Raw genomic sequence first — 17,301 nt, forward strand, 5'->3', positions numbered from 1 at the left:
TTTAAAAAATACTGGTTTTTAAGACTAGCAATTTTTTTGTTTCCAAATATTGGCATAAGATACTTCTAGTACTTCAGTGCTGTTGAAATCACACACATGTGTGTATGTGGGTATGGTATGCACACACACACACAGGCACACACACAGGCACACATGCATACATTAGAGAATTCTTTGAATTCCATGGGGTGCTATCAGGATTCAGGGTCCAGACCGTGTGAAGTCTATATTATGTCAGCCAAATGGACTCCTGGCTCTGATAATAGAAAGACTGACTTTTAAGGACACAAATATTTCAGAAGCCATGTTGTTCCTTTTACTCAAAATGTGCTGAATATTGTTATTGGTCAAGCATAAATGGAAGTGGATTTTAGGACTGATTTACTTTCAGAGTCCGTCTAGAAAAGGAGTGATATATACCATATTTAATTGAAGTTAAATCAACCCCATTTCCAAGGCTTGATAAAAAAAATTGAAACTTCTCTCTACTTCTGTATTTTAATCAAGGAATGGTCATCAAAGAGAATGTTGACACATGCCATTTCAATTTTAGTTAATTTTTCTTCTAAAATACCAATAATAACTTTATATGTATGGTATCCTATATGATGACAGTGACATTCTTACTTTTATTAAAAACAATAGGAGTTTTTTATGGGAAAAATTAGTATATAACATTATATAAGCTTCAGGTATACAACATTATAGTGCAATATTTGTATACATTACAACATGAGCGCCACCATAATTCTAGTTACAAACTATCACCAAAACGACTGAGCCCTTTCACTATTTCCCTATCCCCTCAAGTACCTTCCCCTTTGGGAATAACCAATCTGTTCTCTGTATCTTTGAGTTTGTTTTTGTTTTGTTTTGTTTGTTCATTTGTTTTGTTTTTAGACTCTACTTATAAGTGTGATCATACCATATTTATCTCTCTCCATCTGACTTATTCCACTTAGTATAATACCCTCAAGTTCCATTCATGTGTCACAAATGGCGAGATTCCTTTTTTTTTTTTTTTTCCATGTCCTTTGTATATATGTATCACATCTTTATCCACCGGTCTGGGTTTGTTTTTATGCCAATACTCTACTGTTTTCATTTTAACTTTGTAATATAGTTTGAAATCAGAGAGTGTTGTACCTCCAACTTTGTTCTTTCTCAAGATCACTTTGGCTATTTGAGGTGTTTTGTTCTACCTCTGTGAAAAATGCCATTGGAATTCTGATCAGGATTGCATTGAATCTGTAGATTGCTTTGTGTAGTATGGACCATTTAAACAATGTTAATTCTTACAAACCTTGAGCATGAAATATCTTTCCATTTGTTTGTGTTTTCTATAATTTCTTTCATGAATGTTTTGTAGTTTTCAGTGCACAGGTTTTTTACTTCCTTGTTTGAATATATTCCTATTTTTTTTTTTTGATGCAGTTGTAAATGGAACATTCACTCTATACGAACGTTGTTGAGAGTTTTTGTCATAAATGAATTTTGAACTTTGCAAGGCTCTTTCTCCATCTATTAAGAGGATTCTTATCCTTCATTTTGTAAATGTGGTATATCACATTGATTTGCAGATGATGAACCATTCTTGTATCTCTGAAATAAATCCAACTTGATCATGGTGTATAATCCTTTTAATGTATTGCTATTTTTTAAAGATGTTATTTATTTATTTGAGAGAGAGTGAATGAGAGAGAGAGAACACAAGCAGTGGGAGTGGCAGAGAGAGAAGCAGGTTCCCCACCAAGCAGGGATCCTGATGCAGGGCTTGATCCCAGGACCCTGGGATCCCAGGACGAGAGCTAAAGGGACATGCTTAACGGACTGAGCCACCCAGCTCAGTTGTATTGTTGAATGTATTGTTGAATTCAGTTTGCTAATATTCTGTTGGAGATTTTTGCATCAATGTTCATTAGAGATATTGGCTTGTAATTTTCTCTTTTTGTAATGTCTCTGTCTGGTTTTAGTATCAGGGTAATGCATGCCTCATAAAATTATTTTGATGTGTTCTCTCCTTTTCAATTTTTGGAATGGTTTAAGAAGGATAGGTATTAAATGTTCTTTGAATGTATGGTAGAATTCACCACTGAAATCCATTTGGTCCTGGACTTTTGTTTGTTGGAAGTGTTTTGATTACTTTTTCAGTCTTTTTGGCAGTAATTGGTCTATTCAGATTTTCTATTGATTCATGACAGTCTTGGAAGAGTGTATGTTTGTAGAATTTATCCATCTCTTCTATGTTGCCCAATTTGTTGGCATAAAACTGTTTATAGTAGTCACTTAAGATCCTTTGTATTTCTTTTTTTAATAATAATTTTTTTTATGTTATGTTAGTCACCAGATCCTTTGTATTTCTGTGTTATCAGTTGTAACTTCTTTTTCATTTCTGATTTTATTTATTTGATCCTTCTCTTTTTCTTGGTGAATCTTGCTAAAGTTTTGTCAATTTTGTTTATCCTGTCAAAGAAACTGCTCTTAGTTTCATTGATATTTACTATTGTCTTTTAGTGTCCATTTTATTTACTTCTACTGATTTTTAATATTTCCTTCCTTCTACTAACTTTGGGATTCTTTTGTTCTTCTTTTCCTAGTTCCTTTGGTTGTTAGGGTTAGGTTTATTTGAGATTTTTCTTGTTTCTTGAAGTAGGCCTGTATTACTATAAACTTCCCTCTTAGAATTGTTTTTGCTATGTACCATAGGTTTTGGGACTGTTGTATTCCTATTTTCATTTTTCTCCAGGTGTCTTTTAAACTTATCCTTTGATTTCTTCTTCAATCCATTGGTTGTTCAATAGCATGTTATTTAGTTTCCACATATTTGTGATTTACCTAGTTTTTTCTTCCTGTAATTGACTACTAGTTTCATACCACTGCGGTCAGAAAAGACACTTGACATGATTTCAATCTTCTTAAATTTCTTAAGACTTATGTTCTAACATATGACCTATTCTAGAAAATGTTCCATATGAACTTAAGAAAAATATACTTTCTGCTGCCTTTTGATGTTCTGTATATATCTATTAAGTCGATTTGGTCTAATGTGTTGTTTAAGGCCAATATTTCCTTATTGATTTTCTGTCAGGATGATCTAGCCATTGATCTAAGTGGGGTATTAAGGTCTCCTGTTTTTCCCTTTATGTCTGTTAATATTTGCTTTTTATGTTTAGGTACTTCTATGTTGGGCTCACAAATATTTACAGATGTTATATACTCTTTTTGGATTGACTCCTTTATCATTATATAATGCCCTTCTTTGTCTTTTATTACAGTCTTTGTTTTAAAGTGTCTTTTGTCTGATATAAATACAGCTACAATAGATTTCTGTTTGCTTCCATTTGAATGAAATATCTTCTTCTGTCCTGTGGTTTTCAGTGGGTGTAAGTTCTTACATCTGAAGTGAGTGTGTTATAGGCAGCATTTAGGTGGGTCTTGTTTTTTATCCCTTCAGCCACTCTATGTTTCTTGATGGCAGAATTTAGTCTTTTACATTTAAAGTAATTATTGATAACTATGTACTTATTGCTCTTTGTTCATTGTTTTCTGGCTGTTTTTGTAGCTCTTCTTTGTTCTTTTCTTCTTTTTCTCTGTTCCCTTGTAGTTTGGTGATTTTATTGAGTATTATGTTTGGATTCCCTTCTAATTGTCTTTTGTGCACCCGCTAAAGATTTTTGCTTTGAGTTACTATGAAGTTTGCATATAACATCTTATGTGTATATAACATTCTATTTTAAGTTGATAGCATCTTGAGTTTGAACATATTCTAGAAACTACATTTTACTCTCCCCATGTGTTCTTTTTTTGACAAAACTTTACATTTTTAAATTTTGTATATCCCTTAACTGATTATTATAGTTAGAGTTAATTGTACTATTTTGTCTTTTAACCTCAATATTAGCTTTATAAGTGTCTAATCTACCACCTTTACTATGTATTTGCATTTACCAGTGAGATTTTTTACTTTCATATGTTTTCTTGTTACTAGTTAATGCTGTTTTAATGGTGATGACTTTTTTAGTTTTTGGCTGTCTAGAAAACTCTATCTCCCCTTCAATTCTGAATGACAAACTTGGTGGGTAAAGTATCCTTGGTGGGATATGTTTCCATTCAGCACTTTAAATATTTGTGCCACTTTCTTCTGGCTTTCAAAGTTTCTGCTGAAAACTTAGCTGATAGTCTTATGGGGGCTTCTTTGTCTGTACTACTTGCTTTTCTCTTGCTGCTTTTAAGATTCTCTCTTTTACTTTTGGCATTTTAATTATAATGTGTCTTGGTGTGGACTTCTTTGGTTTGCCTTGCAGCTGGATGTCTGTTCCCTTGGTCAGGTTAAGGAAGTTCTCAGCTATTATTTCTTCAAATAAGCAGTCTACCCTTTTCTCTTTTTTCTCCTTCTGGGACCTCTATAATGTGGATGTTATTTTTCAATGCAGCTTTTGCAGTCTTCAGCTCTGTGACTTCTGTTTGGTACTTTCTTATGTTTTCTGTCTCTTTGTTGAATTTCTCACTGTGTGCATTCATTCTTTTCTTAAGTTTGGTGAGCATCTTTATGACTATTATGTTAACCTTGTTATTAGGTAGATTACTTTATTTCCATTCATTAAGGTCTTTTTTTCCTGAGATTTTGTTTTATTGTGTCATTTAGAACATATTCTTCTGTCTCCTCATTTTGCTCTGACTCCATTTCTATGTATTATGCAAAAGAACTACCTCTCTCAGTCTTGAAGGAGTGGTCTTCTGTAGGAGATGAACTTTATCATTTAACATTGTCCTAGCTTTTGGTTGTTTCTTGGACCATTGTGATTACCTAAGTAGCCTGGTTTGTTCTTGATAGGTCCCAGTTGTAGAGGGTGTGCTAAGACTTGTCAGAGTTCCAAAGCGAGGGATTTCACACAGTGCCTAGTTCAGGCTATTTGTAAGCCATATCCTCAGGCAGCAGCTTTTAATATGTAAATATACACAATCTTGTGAGTCCAGAATCATAAATCCTGATGACTTCCAGATTAGAAGATCTGGAAGTTCTCTTGGGTGACAGTGCAAAAATCTTGGTTTTAGATGTGTGTATAAGGTCCTTTCTGGAAGGTATCATCAAACAGTCCTGAGGCCAAGGGATGGTGCTAATATGGTGTCTCCCTGCCCCAATTCCCCAGAGACATTTCTGTAGCCTCTGAATATATAGCAAACTTGAATTCTGCCTTTTAGGTTGAAGCTCTTGGGTAAGAATATAGGCCTTTCCCACATGAAATCAAAGTGTGTGTTTCAGTCTGCTATTTATGTATTGCCCTGGGGGTAGTAACCTGTCAAGGACTGTCTCTCTAACTTGTCAGACCTGTGGGGCCCAGGTGCTCCAGGGTTGTCTCCTGTGTGGGCTGCGCATGCATGCCAGCTATGGTGAGGTGGCCACAGTTGTGTGAGCATGGTGCTGAAGTCCCACCTCAGCAAGCAGGTTGGAGGGGTTGCAAAAATGGCACCCACCAGGGCTGGCACCAACAGGTCAGAAGGAGAATGCAAAAATGGTGCCTGTCAGCACTTCTGTCACTAGAGAGAGAACCATGTGTCCTGGCTCTCTGGCAGATGCTTTAAGATTAACAGATGAGTCTCTTTTGCATATGGTCCAGGTGCCTTTCAAACTGTTTGCTTTTGTCCTGGGTCCCAGAATGATTGTGTCTATGCACAAGTCCTTTATGAGTGGATTTTCCATTCCTTGTAGTCCTATGGTTCTTGTGGAGCCCCACTGGTTTTCAAGAGCAGCCAAAAAATCTTATTTTATTTTTTTCCTATAATGATACTGACCTTGATGTTTCAGCATTTTTACCTAATTCCTGGGTGGTTTTACCTGGTTTTATTCCAGCTTTCAGTAGGTTTGTAATTTTCATTTTAAGCGTTGCTTGCATATTCTTGACCTTTTCAGCTTAACCATGCATTTAGTTGCTATCTTATTGGAAACAGAAAAATCAGCTAGGGAATGGTAAAGTGTATTGGTCAAACAGTTTAGAGACTGACTTTCTACTGCATTACTCTGGTATAATTTCATATTTTCTCAAGACACATAATATTTCCATTTTATGGACTATTAAAAAGAAAAAATGTGCTTCCCACTTAGCTAGTTTCATTTATTCTCTTGTGCAGGCTTATGGTTTATGGCCTTATGGAGCTGTCCATCATTTTTTCTGTGAATGTTCACAGGTGGAAATTGAGATTTGTTCAGATTTGGGGGAAATTCATCAGGCCCATCAGAAAGTGAGGAGCAGGTGGGGAAGATGAGGATATGATATACTCTTTTTTATAATAGAATATAATTTCTCATGGTGCATAATAGTACACATCCATCCTGGAATGAATTTAAATTTTGCTATTTGTGGAAAAGAAGAAAAATAATTGTGGCAAGTCCAAAATATTTCCCTGTTCAGCAGACAAAAATGAGATTGCTGTCTTTGGCAGGAATGTACTTTATTTTTCCCTTTAACTCTATTTTAAGGGAATAATAAAGAATGTAGTGTATTCTTCATTCACACTCTATCATTCAAGACTGTAAGAGGGGTTTTCTTCCTTCTTGGCTGTAATTTTCGTAAAGATGGTACAAGGAGATATTCTAACCAGTCAGCTGCCAGTTTGAGAGCACTGAGTAAACTGAACTGTTTATGGAGAGTTGTGCACCTCCCTGAAACAGGTCCTAAATGAATATATCAACAATAAGCCTCCTACACCTGGAACCATATGTGGTGCACATTGGCAGCTGATGTGTATATTGTTTCATAGATGAATATATACTTACTGAAGGTTAAGTACTGAGCATGGTGCTAGATGCTGGGGGTGCAAAAATGAAGGGGATTTAGTCTCTTTTCTGTGTCCTTAAGGAATGCAAACCAATCAGAGCGGAATTAGGATCTAGGGGTCAATGCTGTGCTAATCCTGTCCAAAAGTGTACACACTTATTAGAAGTGTGGTACTATTATGATACGTTTGAAAGTACAAGTATTGAACAATGGCTTGAGATGTTCAAATTTTACAACCTCAAATCCTTAACAAGGCCAAAAGAGCTTGTGGCAGATGTTGTTGATGTGCCTACTCAACCCCACCCACTCATCCTTCTGCTTAGATACTTCTGGATAAAGATTCCAAGAAAACATGTGGTTTATTGAGGGGAAAAGGGCAGTGTTGGCTGGAGAACTCACAATCCTTCCCTATCTCCATTAAACCCTTCATTTGCCTGGAATGAGGAACTGGCACAGAAAGAGGTCACTGTGATACTGATAGCAGAGAGGAGAAAACAGAGAGTAATAGCATTGTTGAGCCACCCTTGACAGCTCACCTCCAGCTCTTTTTATGTGACAAATTGGTTCATATTTGTGTAGGTCACTTTTCCTTGATATTCTCTTCCTTGCAACAAAACACATTCCTAAGGGAAATAAAGGTCTTATATGATCTGGCCCATGCCTTACTGTTCATTCCAGCCTTACTGCACTCCATTCTGTAGCATGAAGCTGTGCAGGGTGCCATTCCCAGTGTAGACAATGTGAGCCATTCATGTTCATTCCACCACACTTACTGAACTCCATTCTGTATCTTGAGACTGCAAGCACCATTCTCAGGGTAGACAATGTGGACTGTGCAGAACCCCAGCCCAGCAGTGCCCATGCTGGTCTTTGCTCTGTACTTGTTTCCAGACACATCTCTGGGTCTTTAGAGTGCTTTTCTGTTTACTTAGAGTGCTTTTTCCATCCCACCTCACCTCAGCCCGAGCCACTGCTTCCTGGCCTGGCTGACTCCTTATCTTCTGAGTCCAATCTCAGTTTAAATGTCACTGTCCAGGGAACCCTTCCCCAGACCTCCATATGCTAAGTGAGGACCCTCTGGTTTGTACTCTCCCAACACCCTTTTTCTTCAAAGCACTTATCATAGTTGTATACAAATAATCATTCGGATCATTAAAAAGTGATTTATTTCTCCTGCTTGATTGCAAGTGACCAGACCCATGTATTTTTGTAACGCTTATTTATTTATGAGATAGAGAGAGAAAGAATGGGGGAGGGGGGAGGGACAGAGGGGGAGGGAGAGGGAAAGAGAATCTCAAGTGGACTCCGCACTGAGAGTAGAGCCAGATGGGAGCTTGAGATCATGACCTGAGCTGAAATTAGGAGTCAGACGCTTAACCAACTGAGCCACCCAGGAGCCCCCAGGCCCATGTATTTTTGTACAATGTGTATGCAGCACCCAGCAAAGTGCATGCCACGTGATAGGAACTCAATAAATGTTTTCTGAATGACCACACAAAAGAAGGAATGGATTAACTCATTTTTAATGAACTCAGTTATGTATTTCTTAAATGCCATTAGGTAAGCCTAAGAGCAGGAAGCCACAGGGATTCATTAAGGCTGTTTAATTCTCAGCCTGCCTGCCAACAATGGGCAGCTGACCTCACCAGAGGCCAGCCGCCTGGGCGTGTCCAGACAATGGACCTCTGGCCAGCAGGCCAGGACAGGATGAGCACTGGGCAGAGGAGTTCTGTCCCTGCAATCGAGGAAGTGGGAGGATCCCTGCAGCCACAGCGCAGACTTGCCCCTCTGAGACAACCACGTGCTAGCTCTCCTGTGCTGCCGCAGCTTCCCAGTCCTGACCCCTCCTTCCTTCCCGGCTTCCTTTCTGAAGGTCAGCGACAGCCCCTTCGTGAGCTGGGGACAGCCTGTCGATTCCAACGCCAGCACAGGAGAGCTCCAGGGCTGCTCCAGACTGACAAACATGATTTACCGCAACAGCACCATTTGTTTTAATCTTTGGGGGAAAGTGGGATATGATGAGACACAAGGAAACATTATTTCCCGAAGGTAGATTCCACTTCTTTAACCATTTATAAGTCTCAAAAAATAAATTATGACTATTTTGGGGTTGATATTGTATTTCAATGACTTCTCCAGCTGTTGCTCTGTTGCGTACATTCTGGAGCATTCTTTTATCCGGTTGAAAGCCTGCTGCTCACACACAGCAGTGGCGATAGAGCCGGTAGTTAGTAGTTTCTGTGTGAGGACTAGATGCGGTGACACATTCACACACTGAGTGAGTGTCAGGGCTCGTTGCATGGGGGTGAGGAAAACCAGCCATGTTTTTCTGTTCTTGTGATGGATTAAATTTGGCTTTTGTGAGCCTATAAAAAGCTAGGCAGTGAGGTGACTCTGGGCTCAGTGCTAATATGCACAGCTATTGGCAGGTGCTCTCACTTCTGAGAAACATTGTGCTCATTTAACATATAGGGGACAACTCTCTGATTTCCTCCAAGCTGTGTCCAGGTTATGATGCTCTGGCCCTGGGCCAGAGTGTCCAAGCATATCCTGGGGGAACCACGGCATGTCTGGTACTTCCTCATGTGTGTGAGCCATGGGGAGAGCATGGAATTAAGATGAAATTATATGTTTGCTCTCTATTAATAGATACCAAAGGGTATAGTTACTGATTGTATGAGGGTTTTTTTTTTTTTACTACAGTATAGAAGTATCAGTTAGCATTCTTGTATCAGTAGTTCAAAGTTTTCTTATATTTTTTGCTTTAAACTGTATTAGAAATGGGAAAGCTCCTGTATTCCTGTATTTATTTCACGTTAAAGTAATCATACCCCACTCTTTAGTCCCTTTTACTTAATTATATCTCTTTCCTTGTTCTCTACACCTCCACATGTCATAGCTTCTTTCTCCTCCTCCCTGCCCGTTTCCTTTCTCTGTAGAGCCTCAAACAAGGTCTCCTTCCTCCATCAACCACACAGACTGGGGCTTCTCTTGGGCGCCTTCTGAGGGAACATAAGAAGGCCCAGACCCTACTTTAAAAACAGAGGATTGTGACATACATAGACAGGTACTCTAACAGTTCTACATTGTATCTTATTTTCACAGAACATAAAATGTCACATGGTTTGTAATTTGGGCCTGACCCACAGCCTTGACATTAGGGATTATGCACTGTGACAAAGGGAAGAAAATTCCTTTGTGAACAGACTCAGGGTTACTAAGCAGATGGAGCAAACAGCTGACTGGGAAGTTCAAGCCTGAAGCAGGTGGCAGGATCCTCCAAACAGCAGCAAATCCCCGTGTCAGGAGGCACAGTGAGAGCAGCGGCATGAGTGCAGGACTGGAGCAGCATGTGCCAGGACGGCCAGAGTCCACGGATGGAAGTCACTTCCCAGCGGAGCCCTGCCAGACAGCGAGGCAGATGAGTCAGCCTTGAAAACGATCCTGGTCGTGACCTGGTGGGATTGGAGAGAACAGAAGGGACAGTCAGGAACCAACAGGTGGGCTGGCCCACAGGAAAGGGTCACAGACTCACAGCAGGTGGCAGAGCAGATGGAGGAGAAATATGGACACGGGCAGGTGGGCAGGGCACCGACCGGGGGCGGGGGCTGTGGGACATGCAGACTCCAGCCCTTTGATCCCATCTGACTGCAGGTGCTGCTCCCAACTCGCGAAAGCCAGAGGTGCCAAAGAGCAACTTGTTCTTTCAGGCTATTGACCTGTTTTTAAAGGAAATGGCTTGGGAAGTCTGAAACAACAGTCACTTTTAAATTGACAGTTTAGGACTTCTCTTTGTGTGAATTTCGAAGTGCCAGAGGGAACTGAAGAGGACCAAATTCTTCCAAAGAATCACAGCAGAAGAGTACTGTAAAGGATAAAGTGAAGGGACAGAACACTTCAGTGAGCATTTAATGAGGTGGCCGTGGCACAGAGACGCAGGCTGCCCAGTGTGCTGGGTGAACACTGGTTGGAGACAGAAGACCTGAAGGTGATCCAGCTGTGCACTGACGTACTGCTGGAGCAGGTCACTAGCATGCCCCCCCTTGCAGTTCCCAAATCTGTCCTGTGGACAGGCCTGGCTACACATGGAAAGAGTCAATCTGGCAAAGTGGGGCACCACTGGAGATAAGTGGGGTGCTGTCCTCAATAAATGATAGTTAGACTTTGGAGCCACATGAACTTAAGCTGTGCTCTGTTTCCACAACCATGCTCATACCTTAATAGTAGGGGGAAGAGTCCAACTAAAAACTAACCCCAATATTTGTACAGTGCTTATAACCTGCAGTGTGCTTCCTCATTCGTGTTCTTATTCTTACTTTCTGGCTTTGAGACAGAAGAAGGGCTGATATTATTCAAGGCACCTTCCAGATGCAGAAGCTCAGCTCAGAGATGATAAATGGTGCCTATCAGGAGTCACGGGACGTGTCTCATCAGTCTCTGAGGCCAGGGTGGTGCTCTTCCCTCTGCCCTGCAGTCACCTGTCCTGTTTAGTGCAGTGGCCCTCAGGCCCTTTCCCAGCCCCCCCCCCCCTCAGCATGCCTGGCTGGAGCATCATGCAATGGTACCCTGGGAGGGAGAATCTATGGGGTGAGTATGGTAAAAGAGCCAGTCCAGGGAGGGATGATGTTGGGGTGGGGTGTGGAGAAGAGGGGAACAAACATTCGCCCAGTGTCTGCATTATCTCCTTGTACATACAACTTAGTTAATCCCACAAAGACCAGTAAAGTCAGTATTATTCCAATCTTATAGATGTGGAAGCTGAGAACTGTCAGTATGGAGCAGAGCTAGGATTCCAACTTCAGGTCTCACTGTTGAAAGGCTCCTGCAGATACTCCAGGCCAAGGTGGAAGGAGGTCAGTTTTCAAAGGAAGAAGTGGAAAGATGTAAATAGTAGGGTCTGGAGTCAGGGAAGTCAGAAATAGCAGCAACCAACCAGAGACTTCAAGAGGAGCTCCAGACATAGCCTGGATGACCAGGAGCTGCTGAGTGAGGTGCACTGACCAGAGTCCAAGGTCAGCTGACATGGCCCGATGAAACTCAGGGCCCTGGTAGAGAGGAGCTCTGGCCTCTTAGCAAAGGTCCCTGGAATAGAGTCTCCCTGAGGACCCTTGGCAGACTGTTTGTGTCATAGGACATTCTTTCAAATATAAGTTGGCATTTTAAGAAAGTTCAACTTTTGAAAATCCATGTCCCCCAGACACATGTAAAATCTTTAGGTGCATTTTGCTGTGTGATTCAGACCTCAAGGTGTGGCTTGTGTCACCAAACCCCAACGAAGGTGTTCTGAAAATCACTCTTTCCCCCTCTGCTCCTGGCCAGTCTTCTCACTGTGTATTCCGGGTTCTACCATGATCACTAGGTTTTGAAAAGCCGATGTCCAACTTCTGACTTTTTGTGAGTAATCCTGTGGACAGCTTTGGATGAAAGTCATCTTAGTTTGTGTTTTGAAGGTTTCCACCATTTTCTGTCACTGTTCCTGCCTTAGGTCTCCTTTTCCTAAAGGCTCTTTCTCCCCTTCCTCTCTTCTGCATCCTCTAAGTCTTGGGCCTTTCGACAATTCATCATTATTTTCCAGGTCATACAAAGTGTGATCAGGGAACGTTCAAAAGAGAATTCAAAGACAAAGACTGTGGTAATAAGCAGGTGGATATTCTTAGGCATACCTAAACACCTGCTCTGAGAGAGGCAGGGGGTGGCAGCACAGTAGAAGATGAAAAGCCTTAAAGAAATAGAAACATTTGGTGGGAATCTTGCTTGATTCCTGCTAGGCCATCTGTTCAACCTACACAAGGGTGGGAGGAGGGCCCCTTTGACTTGGTTAGTATTCTCCTTTGTTTCTACCATCACCTCCATATCCACCCTTAATTATAAGGAAAAAATGTTTTAATTAGAAAAGTGTATTAAGTAATGATCCTTTGGGGGAAGAATCTACTTTTGATTTTTTTATACATTTTCTAGAAGCTTAATTATGAGGAGTATTAGCTCTTAAAAAATAAATTAAAAACTTAGAAAATCTTTTAAATAAAATGAGTTTGGTTCCAAATACCCAGAAAGTGGAGGCACCCCATGCCCACCTACAGCACTGAAGTCAGCTCATCCTCAGTGACCTCACCTGCCTGAGGTGCTTTTACACAAATATCATAGTCTTAGTGCTTGGCTGAGAGCATCCCAAGGAGTGGAGAAGCATTGGCAGACCAAGTTCGAAAATCTGGATCCACTTTATTGATCAATGAATTTAAACCCAGTAGATCAGGATTTCCTGTTCACCTGCATTAAAGGTTTGAAACAGTGTTTTGGATACCAGATGGCAGATGTGCTCTATGGTGATTTCTATGGGTGCATTAGCAGGGTGATGCCAGGATGCCAGCTGCCTGTGTTTTTATTCTGCAGAGATTCCATCTGAGTCAATCTGAAGAGAAGCTCAGAGAAGTTGGTACAGCCCCATTTTCAGAAACAAAACAAAGCAACAAAGTGGAGTATGGCCAACATCCCACAAGCATGTTGTGGCAATACTTAGGAGTAAAGACCACTTTATACCTGCACATTGGCCTTATATTTGAACTTTGAACTTCAGATTGGAGCTAGGAGTGAGGTTTTCTCAACCTATTTCTAAAGCTGGACAAACTTTATTTACTACACACCTGGCCACATGGACCCAATGATACACAGCAAAAAGCTGCACCTCTTCTCACAGGTTGGACATGGTGGTGACATCCAGATAAAGGACATGTGTCCTGAGAGAAGGCACTTTATCATCACTGATCACAGAGACAGTGGGTCAGAAACTGGTCTCCTATTGGCTCCTCAGCAATTATCACAAAGCAATTTCCTAGGTCAATCTTGATTTCATCAATGTTAAGAATAAATGTCTGGAAGAGCCAGAATTTGATGATAAAACTTGAAAACAAGTGAAGAGCAGTGAAAACAGATTTTGATGTTTCCTAGATTTTTTTTTCATTAGCTGCCCACATTTACTCTATATATGTACGTATGTATGTATGTATGTATTTATTTATTTAAGAGAGAGAGAGACAGAGAAAGTGCACACATTTTGGGGAGGAGCAGAGGGAGAGAGAGACAAGCACACTCCGCACTGAGCTCAGAGCTCAATGTGGGGCTCGATCCCACAACACTGAGAACATGAGCTGAGCCAAAATCAAGAGTTGGTTGCCCAACTGACTGAGCCACCCAGGTTCCCCCCCACATTTACTTCAAAGTGAACAAGCTTATATAACTAATGCTATTCAATAATTTTATGTTGAAGTGTTAAATGTATTTATTTCCTATAGGAACTCATTTGAAAGATATTGAGAAAAGCGAAAGTAAACCCAGTGAAGGATTCTTGAGATAGGAAAAAAAGGTGCTATTCAGACATCTATGATACTGAAAAATGATAACATCATCTTGCTTGGGGGAATTTCGGCTGCTACTGTCACCCTGAGATGGAGTTGCACTAGACAGTCAGGCTGTATCCCATCACCTACCATGAGGGAGCCTGGCTGGGAAGCTATCCTCCACTAGCCAGATGTGTACAGACTCCTCACACAGGACAGGAAAGGCTGCTCGGTCTGAGCGTGGCTCACTGATCCAGGGGCACCTGCTTGAGGAGTAGTGAACCATTCTGAGAGGTGCTTACCCGGGCAGACTCCCAGCAGAATAACAACATTACTTGTCTGAGCCTGCTGGCTGAGGAAGGAGCTTTCGGTTTACGTGTAGATACAAGCAAAAATGTCAATAACACGTTGCTTTGAAGGATGTTTCTCAGTTTAAAGTGTTCTCAAGTCTATCTGACCCTCATGGCTACTCAAGGTCATGAGGAGAACAGTGCTGCAGGCTTTCCCCCAGTCGGGCAGGAGCATACATTTATTACAAGTCAGTGAGGGAATTTGTAAGGGAAAGTGAGAAGATGGAAACTATGGGTCAAAAGGGGGACACAGGAACATGAAGGAGTATTCTGATTTTGCATCTTTCAGATTCAAGACCAGGGGCACAGGTAGGCTGGGAGAGAGGCCCTAGGTAAAGCCTATTCTGGGAAAATAATATCACCCTGCTTCCTTTTCAAAATCACAGAGATACTGGCTGGTCCTTCGAGCAGTGCTGCAGCAAGTACGTAACCATGTGTGATGGGCCAGCATTGCCGCCTGCAATCTAGCGCTCATTTTCACTGAGTCCTACTGACTTTTTCCATCCATGATTGGGCTTTAAAATGTATGTTTACATAATGATTCTATTACTATCTTCCCAAAGTTAGGCAGCATTGAAGAATGTCCTGGGCTACACAATCTATAGCATGGAATTCAAAAAATGTAAATTTATTTGTAACTCTATTAATAACTTGCTAATTTTGGGTGCCTGAGTGGCTCAGTAGGTTAAGCCTCGGACTCTTGGTTTTGGCTCAGGTCATGGTCTCACAGTGGTGAAATCAGCCCCACGTTGAGCTCAGGTTCAGTGGGAGTCTGCCCCTCGAGAGAGAGCAGGGGGAGGGGCAGAGGAGAGAATCCTCAAGCAGACTCCCACTGAATCTGAGCTCAGGGAGATCATTAGGAGAAGGAAGGGAAAATGAAGGAGGGGAAAACAGAGGGGGAGATGAACCATGAGAGACTATGGACTCCAGGAAACAAACTGAGGGTTTTAGAGGGGAAGGGGATAGAGGGATGGGCTAGCCCAGTGATGGGTATTAAGGAGGGCACATATTGCATGGTGCACTGGTTGTTATAAGCAAACAAGGAACCATGGAACACTACAAAAACTAGTGATGTACTGTATCGTGACTAATATATCATAATAATAATTAAAAAAATGTGAATTTCACCGGATTTCAAGAGTAAATCTAGAAATAGTCTGAACAAGAGACTTACTTCAAAGGAAGGCTTTTTTGTTGTTGTTCTGATAGTCTATAATTTCGCTATCTTGATAAGACTTTTTTATCATTAATATCTGGGAATGTAAATCTAGGAATATTACATTTGAAAAATATGATTAGAAAAGTTGAGATTGTGTGATGTTTTAAAAAATTCTAACAACCATGACTTATGAATAAGCAGAGGAAGATATTTAATAAGCTACTTGCTTGTGTGGTGTGATAAACATTCATTTAATTTGTTGACAATTTTGGCTTATTGAAAATTACCTAACATGATTTATTAGGATTACTAAATTTTAAAGGACAGAAAAATAGCTAGAGAGCAAGTGTTTAAAGTTTAGTGCTGAGTTTGGGGAGCTCAGGCCGGAGAACCAAGTGTATAGTCATGTGGGCATAACTAGTATTGGCCATCTCAGGGTTCTCAGAAGAGTACTTGAGCTCCACTTCTCAGCATCTGAAGTTGTTTGACATGTACCTCCTACATACTGCTGACCTGGGCGCTGCAATTCAGTTATTGTCTTCTCATGGGGACCTTCGCCTTCGGCTCTTTTCTCTCGGGCTTCAGCTCTTGTGTGGGGAGCTTCATCCCAGCGGTTTGCCTCAGGATACAGATAACCCACAGAACAAAGCAGATTTCTAAGACATCACCCCAGAGCAAGCCTTTGCTGATTTTCTCTGCCAGCACCGTCCTTCACCTTATTGTAATTAACTTCATTGGCTGAATTACTCCCATTTACTTTACTGGGGAGTAGGAGACAAGAAGAATGTTCACTTTTTGATTTCCCCTGGATGAGAGCTTTTGAGATGACAACTTGGACACGTAGATTTTCTTCAGATTTATACTTACCTACTGACTCTGCTCTGGAATGTAGATGGAGAGCCCAGAGAAGTCCCCTTGCTTCTGTGTTAGAGCAGCTTCGTCATGAGTATTTATTAACATGACCTCTGCTTCCCACTAAGTGTAATGTTTTTGTCTTCCAAATTAAAAAACTCTATGCCACCCAATAAATAAATAAATAAATAAATAAATAAATAAATAAAAAGTTTAGTGTTAATTTGAAGGTAATTTTATTATTTTTTTTTATAATTTCAAAGGCAATTTGGGATCTCGCTTTGCTTCAATTGCAACATTATAAATAACAACTATTTTTTACTTTTTAGTAAAAGAACCAATCACATCTATTTAGTAAATACTCTTTGTTTTACATATATTATATCATTTATTTATTTTTAAAGATTTTTTTTATTTATTTACTTGGGAGAGGAGAGGGGGAATGGGAGAGAGCACAAGCAGGGGGAGAAGCAAAGAGAGAAGCAGGCTCCCCACTGAGAGGAGAGCCAGGCGTGGGAATCAATCCCAGGACCCTGGGATCATGACTTGAGCCAAAGGCAGACATTTAACTGACTGAGCGACCCTGGCATCCCAATATTATGTCATTTAATATATAAAAGATATATGTGAAGTAGGCATTTTTTTTTTCTGTTTTACACATGAGAAGACTGTGGCTCATTTAAAAATTCAAGGAGACAAAGCTAGGTAAATTCTCAAGCTAGAGTGACAGAACAGGGATTCTAAAGAAAGTTTTTTTGTCTTCAAAGTCTGTTGCTTTAACCATCATGTTGTAGTAGAAGTATGGTTATTAGAACTTGCCAGGTGTTGAA

General features: G+C 40.6%; 1 pseudogene; it reads left to right on the forward strand.

The window, feature by feature from the left end:
• The first annotated feature begins 16,024 nt into the window (after positions 1-16,024).
• Positions 16,025-16,361, forward strand: LOC103677401 (annotated as a pseudogene).
• Positions 16,362-17,301: the final 940 nt, after the last annotated feature.

Source organism: Ursus maritimus, unplaced genomic scaffold, assembly GCF_017311325.1.
Source record: "Ursus maritimus isolate PB19 unplaced genomic scaffold, ASM1731132v1 scaffold_9, whole genome shotgun sequence".
Taxonomy (NCBI): domain Eukaryota; kingdom Metazoa; phylum Chordata; class Mammalia; order Carnivora; family Ursidae; genus Ursus; species Ursus maritimus.